Raw genomic sequence first — 15,010 nt, forward strand, 5'->3', positions numbered from 1 at the left:
TGGCATAAAGTAATTTTCTACAGAACCGAGGCAAACAAAAATGTTGTCAGGAACTACCTCAGTAAGCAAAAATAAGCTTGTAATTATTTATGGTCTGCTTGGTGTATGTTAGCTAGGTACAGAAACAAATTTTGTTTAGTTATTTTCTCATTTGTCCACTGTAATGATAAAAAGGAAATGGGAGAAAGAACACTCTACAGGAGAAAATAGCTTTCTACTACTATTTTCTGTGATTATTAAGAAAAAAATGAAAGGAAATTAATTTGCTAGACTGACTAGGAATGAGATTTTAAAATTATTTCCATTATCAGCTTATTTAAGGAATAATTCAGGAAAGATAATGTCTTCAAAGGGTTTTTTTCCATGTTTCCCAAACATTGAAGCAATTTTTCAAATTAAGCAACTATACATAGGGTAAAGAACAAAGTTTTTTGGCTGTTTACAGCTTACCACTTCTCTGCTATCCTATCAGAAGTTTGATTTTACTAATTCACACTGCATTTGCTCCCTTAATTTAAAGGTATATAACCAACATTCAAAAATGGGGAAAGAAAAACCCTCAATTGCTTTCACCACGAATTGGAAATACACCATCTTCACAATTCAGTGATTCAAGGACAGAACTACTCATGAAGAACAGGATGGAAGTGAATACATTTAATTAAGTTATGTGTAATGGGTGAGTGTGACCCAGTAATGCTGGGTTCAGCTCACACAAATGGGATGTCACTGGAAGCCAGGGGTGCTGGCCAAAAGCCCAGTTTTGACATGGTCATACACAACAAAAGGACAGCCCAAGGGTGGAGAGGAATCACAAAGACATTTGCTTCAGCAAGACACAGGCAGATCATGTGGGGAGGGGTTGTTAGTTTAGAAGCAACTCCAGAGTTGATCAACCACAGTGATTCGAAAATAAAGCAGCGAGTTCCAAATTAAAGGGATAGTTAGGGTTTTCTGGTTTGCTTTTGTTTTTTAGAAAAAGCTGTCCAGTCCTTTATTAATTAATTACTGGTTTAATTAATATTTTTTTTTTCTTCACTGGTGAATTGTACAAAATACTCCTTCCTTTCCCTTCCATATGTTCTCCTCCTATTTCATTTGGCATCTCCTCACAAAAGCCTTTTTGCTGTTTGTCCAGACTTTCTGGTTACACTAACGAACTTAAAAAAAAAATGAGGTCCTGGAAAAACAGGAGCATCTGCTCAGCTGCACCCATCAACAAGAGAACAGAGCCCACACTGAGCTGCTTCAGCTTTCTGCTGAGACAGGCTGGTGCCAGGCACAGGGTGCAGCTGGCTGTCCCCATGCTGCAGCTGAGTGACAGAAATACTGCCACAGAGACTTTGAAACAACCATTGATGCCACTGTAACACAAGTGAGACACAACAAAACTGGTCAGCCAAACTCAGAACGGCAAAACTACTTGCCAGAGAGAAAGGAAAAGTCAGAAAATATATATTGTTTTCTATCAGCACTATTCAGTAACATCACCAAATCTGTTACTTCAGTTCCCAACATTATTCACTGCAAGTCCTACCAGAAATTAGTTTGTGATAAATTGATTACTTATCAGCTAATGTTATCACAGTACACTCTCATTCTGCCTAACAGTGTGCACAATACTTCCTAGATATATGGTGAAACAGTAAAGAAACTTATGAGATAAAGTACCAAAAGCTCAAGAAGAAATTAAGATGCAGTTTCCTTTGTCCCTCATTCATAATTTCTACATTTCTCATAAACTACTTAAATCTATACAGGCCTGCAGCTTGTGATCCACTATTTTTATTTTCAGTTCTGCACATTTATTCAGTATGAATTCTAGTTTTTTATTGGGAACAAAGGTTAGAATTGCAAGCAGCTAATCTTCCTTTCTCAAATCCCCCAGCTAGGGAGGTCGTGGATCCCCAACCCCAGCAGTGTTAAAGGCCAGGCTGGGTAAGGCCTTGAGCATCCTGAATAGTGGGAGGTGTTCCTGCACATGGCAGGGTTGGGAGAAGATGATATTTAAGGTCCCTTCTAACTCTTAAAATTCTATGATTCTATGAAATTCAATGCTGTATATCTTCTCCCCACTGATCACATCTTCCCTTTTCACTTCATCAGAAGAGCCACAGAAAGCTGATCCCCTGCTACCCCTGAATTCATGGCACCTAGAGAAGCATTTGCAACTCCTTAAAGATAAAACCCTGCCAACCCACTTAGTGATTTTCACTCACCATTAGTGACACACTTCAGCTGGCCCAAAGAAACACACAAAGCAGCTCCCCTGATTCTCCCCAAAGTGCATCATGAGTGACTGACACCACAGGGAACACAGGGGGGGCTCCCAAAAGCAAACTGCACCCGAGTGAGTCCCTCTTTTACACTGGCTCCAGGCAGCTTTGTGTCTGCTGAGGACACTTTATGAGAACTAATTTTGAAATTAAAAGGAAAGCTAGTGAAAGATGGCTAGTGGCACACAGCAGTAGTATGGATTCATACCCAAACACTTTTTGCCCCAACTCTTTTGCCTCAAACTGGACTACAATTCAAACATTAGTGAAGTCAGACTAGTTAGACCCATTTAATCTCTAGACAAAATTTATATACTTATTTGAGTTCTTTGTCTTCAAAAGCTGCTGAAAGATTAAAATCAAGCTGCTAAAATATTTTTTCAGTGGCAGTACCCACTATTTGGGATTCTTCTGTTTTTCAAAAGGCACTGGCCTTGTTAAGATTGTTTTGAGAATCACTGATTCTTGCAGGGAACCTGGTAACATGAACTCAAAACTCCATGAATGACACAGAGTCTTAACCAATGTCAGAGTCAGTAACTGTAGTAACAAAAACAAGGAAAAACACCTAGAAGTGTTTAACTTAAGCTTTAAACAAAAGCTTAAGCAAAACAGAAGCTTAAACAAAAAAGTAATTTCAAGAAAGTTTTCCATAGCAAGAACTACTTTATTCTGTAACTTAGTGAGGACAGGCCAGATTCTTTCAACTTAAACACTGGAAATAGCAAGGAAAACCTCAGCTAATAGCAAGGAAAACCTAATAGGGGCCACAATTTCATTCTTTGCACTGAGTGCCACTGGTCTGTTTTCCTAAGTTGCTTGCTGTCTAGAGTAACCCCTGCAGAAGTGGAAATAAGGCCCTCATTTACCTCTCAAAGGCTCTCAGTATGGAAATAGAAGTCATTCTCCTAATATCCCTTTCTAAGGCAGCCAGATTCACAGCACATCAACAATTTATTAATTAAACCAACAGATCTGAGATGCTCTCAACATTGCCATGATAGTCTACAAAAAACAGAGCCAACTCAGCAAAATGAAACATCATGAGATGAACATCAAAAAATTAGTTTTATTTAATCCAGAAGTGTAATAGTGTGAGACTTTAATACAAAAGTAGCTGTTCTGCAATAGCATGTAAGGCTTATACATAAATCCAAGAAAACATACAAACATTTTCAAAATGAGCATACAGAACGCTACAGCATTATGGTACCTGAACATTTGAATTGAAATTAAAGCAGTGGGGAAAACCCCCGGCTTTTTCATAACTCCTTTTCCCTTCAGGACCATTAAGAATTCTAGTGCATCACCCAAAAGCATCAGACTTAACCACTCAACCCAAAGCCTCAATGGTTAGAAATGTTATTCTTTAGTTCATAATCATCAGTATCTGTGTGGAGAGAGAAGCACTTTTTACACAGTTAGATTTTAGTAGATACACTTAGTGAGAATAATGAAACATGTGAGGTAGATGTTTGGCTTCACAAAATGTAGAGAAATAAAACTGTTCTAGAAATACAGGTTAATTTATATATCTAGATCTTGAAAATCACGTATGAATTCCATTTATCATGACAGAAAGAATGCAATCTGCATCCAGCTGAACTTAGTTACAATCTTCTAACTGACTTCAAAGTCATCCGTGAGCTTTTAAACAAGCTTCTTGCCAGCAGATAATACACCCCTCTTGCTCTTCTAAAACAAGAAGCAAACTTCATCTCTTTTATTTATTATGATTACCCACCACGAGGCCACAACTAGGAATTTCTAGAGGCTGATTTACATTTTCCTCTGTGCATTAACAAAACAGCAGGTCCCTACACAAATGTAAAGAACTTATACCATACCATCTTTGATGGTTATGCATTAATCCACACCCTGGCATGTCTTCTGTCAAACAAGGTAGGTGGATGAAAGAAGCATTAACCACTTCTGTCAGCAATGATGCATCATTCAGCACCTTTACTCTTCCTCCCCAATATACATGCAGCTCTATTCATTGAGGTTTTCCAGGAAAACCCTAGTTGGATTTACAAGGACCCAACTCATTGTTATAGCAGTAAATACAAGTGACAGGGTAAGGAAAATAGGTGGGATTTTTTTTTTCCTGGATTTATTGATCCAGAGGAATGTGTCACGTTTATTATAAGGAATCACTGATCAGGAAGAAAAAATCAGTGTATGAAAAGCTGCAAGGAGGAAGCCAGCAGTAACATTCTGACTTAAGGAATGCAGGGAAAAATAATCCAATTATACTCCTAGTGACATTGTACCAATCTCACTCCATAATTTGGAAAAAAAGGTACCACTTTATTTTTCCATTTTATGGAGGGACAGTAGACCTTCTAAATGAGGTAAGATTCTGGAGAAAGAGCCATCAAGATTTCACAATATGAAGAAATCCACAACAAGGAAGGTGAAAAAAAGATAAAGCTGAAGAGATAAAAATCAACAAGAACTTAACAATTATAGCAAGCCATTTTTCATACTCAAAACTTTAATCTATCTTCCTCTGCTCATAAGAAAAATTTAGGAATGAAAAGAACAGCTGGTGAAAATAAATACAAAATTTAGAAAGCTGTCAAAGTTGAACAAATTATGTAAAAGCAAAACACCAAGGTTCCTTGCACAGGCTCACAGATTTTAAAATTCAGTTCCAGAAAGCTTTTCTTGACATTGCTAATATCAGCATTGGACCCTGACTTCACCATGGTTTTTGGAGAATTTGCTTGGGGTTTTTTGGTTTTGGGTTTTTTAATAGCAGTTGATACAACAAAACCTGCAAATGCATCTGAATGATTATACATCAATGGAAGGCATCATCATTTGAATGGCCTAAAGGCAACAGATCTCCACGGCCACAGGGCCAGGAGTGCATGGGGGAAGAACCTGAATAAAGTTCCCATCCTGCAGCAAGCAAACAACTAGAAAAAGGGTGAAACAGTTCCCAATTATTCAAGACACCTGTTTGGTTGAATTCCTAATGGAAACCTGAGCTTGAAGGGCAGGGAAGAAATAATGATTTGGTTTGCTTTGTCTTGTTCTATGAGTGCTCTTTTTTTTGTATCCAAGTACAGATTCAAAAATAAATTCAGCTCATCCTGGATACATGAACTAAATTCACTTCTCCGAGTTAAAACACAGGATTCACGATCTTCCCTAACAGCTGTGGCCAACTCAAAAAGAGTGGGTGCTTAGCAGGATGCTTCTAAGACCATACTGACAAATAAGCAGACTGATTATGAAAGCACTGAGCACAAAAGCAGCTCCCATGAGTCATAACAGGAGGACAGGAAAGACAATTTTGCTTCCATTTTAGTCTTGCTCTCCAGCAAGAACCTTAACAAGAAAGTCTATTGTGGGTGTGACAGCTTCTTACGCACTTGATGCCGGTCTTGGCGTATGCTGGGTGGGCCTCGCTGTACCTGTGGCAGCTCTGAAGGAAAATCATCAGTGTGCAGAGGATAAAACTCCCAACAGCAACCTGTGAAACCCAAAGCCTTTGCAGCTTCTTCTGGCTCAAGGTGCCTGACCCTTTACACTTTCATTTCTATCCAAAACAAGTGCCCAACATTTGTAGTTGAAGTAAAAGCACACTTTGGCTTAGTGATATATTCTTAGGCAAAGAGAAGGAATTATTTTATTTCTTTTACATAATAGAAGGTTTTATTTTATAACAGAATAGCTTGCTGTGGAAGAAGCTAATATTTTTTTATCTGACAATATTTGTAGTGGTCTCCTTGGAAGTTGGTTCTTGATTTTAATCTTTCCTTCTCTCTTCTCAGAACAACAGTCTCCAGTAATATATCCTATATTAATTTGTCATGTTGCCTATGATTTAGTCCCATATTATTTTTGACAATCTGCCACGGACTTTAAATCCTCAATATAATATTACAAAATAATATTACAGACTTTTTCATCTTTAGAAGCACCAAAAAAAAGCTGCTATTACACATCAGGACTCACTTTGCAGCTAATTCCAACATTTAAAGATACATTCTTAGGAATAAGAAGGGAAAAAAAAAAGGCACGAGGGCAGAGGGTGTTCCTGTCCAAGAGAAGTACAATATATTCTCTTGAAGGGGACGTGTTGGAAGCAGCCAGCCAGCTGGAGGTCTGCTCTAAAGTCTGAGCTCAGCAGGGCAGCTGTGGAAGAAGGGAGCTGCCAAGTGTGCCCATCACGCTCCGGGTCCCTGGCATCCTCTGGCACTGCCAGCTTCCCCTGCACAAGGGCAGCAGCCCCGACCAGCCCTGCACTGCTGCACTGCCAGGCTGGCTGCAGACAAACAACACATGCACAAGTGCTGGCCACTTCAGGAAAAGTCCTCTGATGAATTCTTAACTGGATCAGCCACTGAATCTTTCATACGTGCACGCACAAAGCATGCTGGTGATTTTCTGAGACTGAAATTCTGCTAATCTGACAAAGTTTTCCCCCTCCTTCCAACCCAGTTTTGTCTTCATTGTTCTAAAAATAACTCCCATTCACATTCTAAAAGTCAGATGTTCCTCTCTGCACTGTATTTGGCTGAGATGGATCTTTCTCATAAGAGTACAGAAAAGTAAAGGTGAATAAAAAGTATTTATAAATAGCAAACAAATGCCAAAACTAAATTCTGTGGGCATTCTAATGCAGATCAGAACAACTGCAATGACTACTCTTCTTGTAATCTTCAAGCATATAATTAAATACAGATGACTGCTTCACTATCAAATAGGAAAAAAAAAACCAACCCAAGAAATCCCTTTTTCTTTGAAAAAGGCATGCCAAATATATAGAACAAACAAAAGTATGAGGTGGGAGCCCCCCAAAACCTAGTACTAAATTACTAATAAAATACAATACATACAAATGAACAGCACTACATTCTATACTATAAAATTATTTATCATTGCTTCTTCATGCATTTTCCAAGCAAATAATTAGAAACATTTTATTTAAATAATAATGATCCACCTTATGCAATGCTAATCCTGAAAAGAATGCCATCCAAAGTTTTAAAAAACAGACAAAAAGAAGCCACTCAACAACTAATGGTCCTAAGACAGGTCATTTCAAGAATAAATTCATATTAGTATGCAGGCATATGTGCAGGAGCACATTGAAAGAAACAACTGAAAGATTTATCATAGGGGTTGTCTGTCACTAAAGTCATTACAAGTGATTAAAATATGTGGTGGACAAATGGTGTACATTGGGGTTTTGTGGGGGAGTGCTGGAGGATTTTGTAATAATTTTGTTCAGGTTTGACTTACTTTTTAATTCCATCAATTCTTCTCTAATTTCATCAATCTCAAAGCAGATTGATTAAAAAAACCCAAAGAAATTAAAACCTACAGAAACATCTCTCCATATGAATTTTCATCTGAATTGGAAGATATTGCTACTATTTCACTGTGTGAAACTCTATTACAAGGTATTTGCTCCAGTTTCACCAGCCAGGAATTGAACAGAGTATGATTAGTACTAAAAGTGCAAAACTGTACTAAATGTGTTTATTTTACACTTCATAGCTGGGGCTTTTTTAAGATGTCTATTATCAGAGTAACTGAACACTAATTATGTTTAAATTCAAGGTGAGTTTTGCTACGCTTTCTAGTTGGAAAAAAAAAAAACATTAAACTTACACAGGTGAATAAATCAATTAACTAATACCCAAGTCAAGAAGACTAATCTCCAAAGTGGCTCAGACTGCATTAAGAGGTTATGACCATCACAATAAGATGAAGTTCAATAAAAAAGAATCGCATTCCAAATAAAGAAGAAAAAAACCTCAACAACTGACATTCCTCCTAAATTAACATTATTTGTCAATTGTTAACTGTTATTAATATCACAGCCTAGTAACATAGGCTTCCTTGAAGCAGAGGATAAAAGAGTGTTCTGGAATGTCTAACTACAGAAACAGCAGCAGCAATGTTATCATGGACCAAAGGCAATTTGAGGGAGGACTCTGAACATTAAACTGAAAACTCTGAAATAAAGTTTGTGTTCAATGCAAATCCACTGCAGAGAAAGTGCAGCAACAGAGCGTTGACTTGTGGAGCGTTGACATCAGGACAGATGTCCTCATGCTGAGCCACCTACAACACCTTCAGGTAGGGGAACTTCAGTTTGCTAAATTACTGCAAACATTTTTGGAAGATGTATTAAAGTGACCCACTCAATTTGCAGTATGTGCAAGCAATTTTCCAGTAGAGGGAAAAAAAACCAAGAAACAAAAGCACAAATTTAATGTGCTGATCTCATCCAAAGGCAGTAGAAAAATAAATATTCATTATACTATCTCTCCCCTGTCCAGCCAAGAATACAAGTAGGGAATTGGCTGGCGGGAGGCAGCCAGAGAGTTGTGGTCAATGGCTCCATGTTCCAATTGGAAGCTGGGGATGAGTGGTGTTCCTCAGGGCTCTGTGCTGAGTCCAGTGCACTTCAGTGCCTTAATTACTGACATGACACTGAGATTGAGTGCACCTCAGCAAGCTTACAGATTACAGAAGCTGAGTGGTACAGCTGACACAACAGAAGGACAAGATGACATCCAGAGGGACCTGAAAAAACTTGAGGAGCGGGTCCATGAGAACCTCATGAAGTTCTACAAGTCCAAGGACAAGGTGCGGCAAAGGGTCAGGGCTGTGAGAAGAAGCCATTGAGAGCAGCCCTGCAGAGAAGGACATGGGGGTTCCTTGGATGGATGAAGAGCTACATACGAGCCAACAAGTGTGCACTCAGGCACACTGGGCTGCAGCAAAAGCAGCCCAGCCAGCAGGTCAAGGAGGGGACTCTGCCCTCGTGAGACCCCAGCTGTGCAGCTGTGTCCAGCTGTGGGGTCCTCAGCACAGGAGAAACGTGAACATACCAGAGCAGGTACAGAGGAGGCCACACACAAAGATGGTCAGAGAGCTGGAGGATGTTTCCTACAGACAAGCTGAGAGAGCTGGGGCTGTTCAGCATGGAAAAGGCCCTGGGGAGAGGGGGTTGGAACAAGATGGGCACTGAGGTCCCTTCCAACCCAAGCCCTTCGTGATGCTCTGAGGAGCTGAGCAGACAGAGCGACTTTGGTGACAGTGGATGGCCAAGGTCAACCCCCCACAGATTCCTAGTTGTAAAGACATACTCATGATGATGTCTTTTCCTCTCCTCTTTATTTCAACTGTTAGCTGCATTCTTAGGTGTTGTCTTTAATTACATGTTAAGCTCCTTGATGAGGAAACTTTTTGTGATGTTGAAGGCCTCTGGTGGTGTTATAAAATAACTAAGATATTGTTTGAAACCATGCTATGGTAACAGCTCTTTGCATGAACAGCATGCTGTGGTAAAATATAAGTCTTAAGGTAAGTCTTACCAGAAAACTCAGGAAAAAACTTAAAAAAAACTAGGAGAAAATTTGATTCAGGATGTGGTAATATTTTAATTTTTTAAATAATAAGCAATATCTTTTCAATGCCAGCTTCTATTATCACTTCAAAAGAGGAGCTATTACTTCGCTTATTTTTTTAATTTCAGCCTAGTGGTTTCCACTTTGTAGTTAAAAGAAAGAAAAGGGAAATATTCTAAATCTCACATAACACAAAAACTATCCTCATAATTAAAAGTACAAACATTCAGACTAACTTTCTTAATACAAATGAAGTCTGTACTTGCTCTATACCTTCATCAACCACCATTATTACACTGGTAAAACATTCATATCCAATGAATTTTGCTTAACTAGTACTATTGTCCACACTATTAATCTGACAAAAATGTCTCTAAAGTAAATCAAGGAGTTTACTACTGAAGGCATGAACTAACCCCCCAGAAAATAAATAAAAGGTAAAAGGATATTATTTGCACCTTAATCTAAAGAGAAGAATCATCCAGATTAGAAGCTTAGGTATCACTGGAAAAATACTGAAACATAAATAGGAAATGGCAGATCCATGGCCTTTCTCCCACAGAGAAAGGCAAGGCAAGCAGAGTGTCTCCTGCTATGCTGACAGCTTCTTGCTTGAGAGATTCCCATGACAGCAAAAGCATGTCTGGATATGCAAGTGACCCAAAAGAGGACCTGAAAAACAGGTCCTGAGAAAAAGGACATACATCTAAACAGTAAATAATGCTGGCAGACCTACCAGAAGAAAGGTAATAAAAAAACCTCATAATCCTAATTTTCATCCTTCATTTGTTTTTCTATCCTTTGAGTCTTCCAAGTTTAATTATGGAGTGTGGAAGGTGGGAGGAGGAGAAGGGAAAAAAGAGGGAAGGCAGTGCTCCTGGCAAAGGACAAGAAGGGTGGGTGAGGGAGGAAGAGAAGGGAAACTACTGCAGGGAGTCACAGGAGAAGACAGTAAAAGACTGGCATATGGAGAAGTGCTGAAATGAAAGAAGAAAACAAAATTCTAAGGACAAGATGCTTCAGGCGTGAGCAATGAGTTCATCATGATATTTGAGATTTATATTAGTTTATAAAAAATACAGACTTGCAGCATCCAAAAGTCAATATTTGCATAACTGACTTTCTTGTTTCTTATATATCTAGTTACTTCTTGAATAAACAGGCTTCTAATATTCAGGGAAATAAAAGTAACTTGGGAGATATGAATGCAGAAAAATACACCCAGAAAAATACTGTCATTTATTTCCTGCAAAGGAAAAGTAAAAACTACTAAGAAAATAAGGACTGGCAACAATATAGGGCATACCATGTCTCAGAGGGTTAACTAGAACTTCCCAATATCCAGTTATACCTACTGACAAAGGCTGCTAGGGAGATGCTGAGGTGAAAGACTCCAAACCAAAGATGAAACAACTGTCTTCTGCTTGCAAGTAAGCTCTACAGAACCATATACATTGACAGGCCTGAATATTGGTCATCAAGGAACTAGATGGATATCAGGACATTTCCTCAGCCACCATGGGCAGCAAGCACAGAGCAGCAGCACAGGGAGCCCAGGCCTAACCCAGCACATCCAAGCCCAGCAGGCACTGCTCAGCAGGCAGGGAGGCAAGGCAAAGATTACAGTTTTAACCACACCACATTGCTCCTTTCCACTAATGTTCTCTTTGTGCCTTTCTAACATTAGAAGAATCATCTCCACCTTCCTTTGGAATCCAGATAGAATGGGTGATAGGCTATTTGCTCAGACAAAAAGTCAGAAATAATGTTGTAATCTCTTTTGGATTAGACCACTTTCTTCGTTGCTGAGGTTACATATGAAACCAATTCAAATGCATGTTTAACATTTAGGACTTTTTGTGGTGCTAGATATGTATTTTATGTTCCCCTCCATTAAGATGTCAAAAAGCCCAACCAAACACAACCCACCAAAACAGCAGTTTACAGAGTTGAACACCTACTGCTGGAGAGAGATTTTTCTAATATACAGGAGTCATCCCCCCACATCTGCAATGAAGAGAGCTAAAAGACAATCAAGTAATGTAAAGAGTCTCCCTCCTGAGCAGAAATTTCAAATACAGATGTTAAATGAATTTCACAGTCTATTTGCATCCATTTTTGAACTGATAAAATACTTTATAGCTTAGAATAACTCTATTTCTCTGCTTGTATGGTCAGATATTTTTAAAAAACAAAATACTTTCAAAATAATTTGCACAACATTTTGCAACAAAATGCAGCTCAAGTACTTTTTCCCACTGCAAGGTATTTACTAGACTGCAGTAATTCTCTTAACACTTTTAAAGCTTGAAACACACCTTCGTTGAATGCTATGAGTCAGTTTTAATGACAGTGTTATGTTCTATTGCTCTGTAGCTTATGCAAGAGAATGAATTTGCATTAAGTACCCAACTTTAGAAGCCACCTTCTCTTCTCCTTTGTTAATACTGAATAAAGGTAAAAAAAGGGCTATATTCTCTGCCTGCTTCTTATTGTTTTAAAAGAATAAATCTAGTTAGCTGCCTGTAATGTAAAATGGACATAAAATTTGTTTTTTGAATTGTCACTGTATGAATATGGGGGAGGGGAAGGGATTTTCTAGAAAGCCAGAATACAGAAAAAAAGAGTGAAAATTTTCTAATTTAGTAGTATTTCAGAAGTTTAAACTACTTTTTCTGCATGGAAACTAACAGTTAACTTCAGAAGAAGGAAAATAAAACAGTCTAAAATGCTAATTCAAGGGAGGGGGAAAAAAAGAGGGAGCAAAAAGACTATCATTAGGGTGGGGGTGTGTAATACCTTTGTCTTCTTCAAGAAATTCAACAAGAAAAAGTTGTAGCACATCTCTTTCCACTATGGGTCTTTTAGACCAGACAATGCTCCAGGTTTATTATGCTTTTCTTTCATTTGCTTTGTCCTCTCATTTAAAGTTAGCCAACTCCCCCCCCCTCCCCCAGCACACTACCTCATGTTGGGGTATTTTGGGGAAGTTTTTGTTCTTTTGGGTTTTTCAAACACGATTACACTTCACTCAGCTCAACAAAATGAGGGTTTGGCCAATTTTGCCAGAGATAAGACTGGCAAATTTTGAACTGGTTCTCACGCAAACTGATGCCCAAAATTCCTCACAAATACCCTTGCTGTACAGACGTACAAGGTCAAATATTTTTTCCTTATCTCTGCAGATTATATACATATATACACACACAGAGAAATGTACATATGTGTGGACCTACTTCTAACAGGGGACAAAGTCCACCTTCCAGAAAATGTAATTTCTTAGAAGTTCAACTAAATGACCACCTTTCTTGTCTTTATTCAAACTAATTGGGAATTAAATGGATTACCTTTTCTACTCTTTCTACTTTCTAAAAATGAATCATACTTAAGCCAAAAGCTTCACTGAAATCATAACTTACTCTCTTTTTAGCACTTTTAAATAGAGCCTAGATTCCCAAGCAAAAAAAAAAAAAAAAAGGTAATTTACTTCCTATTTTTAGTCTAAGTTCACAAGGTACACTACAAAAATGAAGAAATGGTCTGATGGACATCTTCCTCCATGGTTGGAAGATCTCCTACAAAAGGCCACGCTATTACAGTAACAAATAAGATTTTTGCATTGCAAAAAAAGCACCAAGAAAACCAGATTTCTCATATACCCATGGACTAAACACTGCTACAGACCACTGCTTTCTGAAAGCTCTACACAGAAAACACTTGTAAAATAAAGCTCTTTGGACTGAAGAAATTATATGCTTTACAAACCTGTAGAGACAGCAGCTGATGAATTAACAAAGGACCGTCACCCACACGAGGGTAAAACAGATCCGTGGATCACGCTTTGCCCAGCACACTGGAGAACAATATTCACTTTTGTGAAACAACTGCAAGGAAAATGTCAACTGTCTCCAGCACTAAAAGAGTCAATTTCTCAAAATAGAAGGTCTGTCATTATTGCCATGAGATGTGAACACAAATTATACTGCCATTTTTATTAATTTGCAAGTAAAAACAGAGAGAGGCAAAATCTAATACCATTCTGATCTTGTTTGGGGGTGTGAGGAGGAGGTATCAGCCCTCTTCTTTTACTTATGTAAAAGCAAACCTTTTTTTTCCTTCTCTTAGAACTTCTCCATATAGTACTTGAATCTGCTCCAATAACAAGCTCTCGATTCATTTCAGAAATATATTCTAGCTCTTGAAGTTTAATTAATTGGGGGGAAGGGGGGAGGAATCCATCATCACATTTTCCAACTATTAGAAACTTGTTTCTTGGCAAGCTGAGAACTTGGCCAATTGAGAACTTAAATAATTTTGTACCCTTAACTCCAGTGGCAGTGAAATGCAATGATTTCCTTCTAGTTCAGCCTCTAAGCAGCAGCAGCAGCAGCTAAGTAACACCAGAAATAGAACACGGAATGCAGCTAACTTCAGGCATTTTGAAAGTCTCCTCAGCACACATTTACACATCAAGCAAGATAAAGGTTAATGAAATATGCACAGATATTCACACTGCAAACAAAAGCAACTATTTTAAGGCTGATGAAAGTGTTGATGGACTTTCTCTAAGTAAGATTATGTTGATATTTTTTTTGTTCAGTGTATAGTTTTATTAATAATTAAAAACTATAATATCAAATGCCATTATTAGGAAGACAAATACATTTGTACCAAACACCTGCAGCAATGAGATGCAGAAATAAAAAAACAGAAATAAAAGACTTCTTATCTCCACACAGTTCTTAAATGCAGCATGCCATCAAAAATAGTTTGCATCCTCTTCTTTCATATGAGAAAAGGGAAATCCCCTCCCAAGACACAGTACACAAGAAAGACTTCAGCAAAGCTGCTTGAAAACTTGTGTCTACTTGAGAAAAATACTGAAATAAATGTTTAGTAAAAAGAAGAAATACTATTTAACCCCATCTGAAGTTTCCAATTAAAGTGGGAAAACATTACAACTTTCAGAGTTCAAGAATATAGGCAACTAGAGGTTTAAGCATACTAAACACTTATTTTACTTGTAACAGAGGCACTGTCAAGTGCCCACTAAGCAAATATAATTCATTCTAAAACCCAGGGCTAATTTATTCAGGGTCCTTTTAGCAGTTCTTTGCCCAATTTCTATTTATCCTGCTTAGTTTATGTAAACTGTTTGGACACTCAATGTGCCAGCTTGAATTTGGCTAGGAAAACATGCTTTTACTATGTAGAGCCTGATTTATTTTCATTTCTATCTCATTAGTTAAAAATAAGTGTTGGGATGGGAGATTTACATGAAACAAAAAATCAAGACTGTTACCAGTAACATTTATACCATGTTTAAAGGAATCAAGAGTATTTTTTAAAAGTCTA

The 15,010-nt window shown here is 38.0% G+C and overlaps 1 protein-coding gene across 5 annotated transcripts in view; it reads right to left on the bottom strand.

The window, feature by feature from the left end:
* The window catches only part of CDKL5 (cyclin dependent kinase like 5), a 131,413-nt gene that overhangs the window by 83,204 nt on the left and 33,199 nt on the right, over positions 1 to 15,010 (bottom strand). The gene's annotated exons all lie outside the window — the stretch shown is intronic.

Source organism: Agelaius tricolor, unplaced genomic scaffold (assembly GCF_023055355.1).
Source record: "Agelaius tricolor isolate 1412-34295 unplaced genomic scaffold, bAgeTri1.0.p SCAF_7, whole genome shotgun sequence".
In the NCBI taxonomy this organism is placed as follows: domain Eukaryota; kingdom Metazoa; phylum Chordata; class Aves; order Passeriformes; family Icteridae; genus Agelaius; species Agelaius tricolor.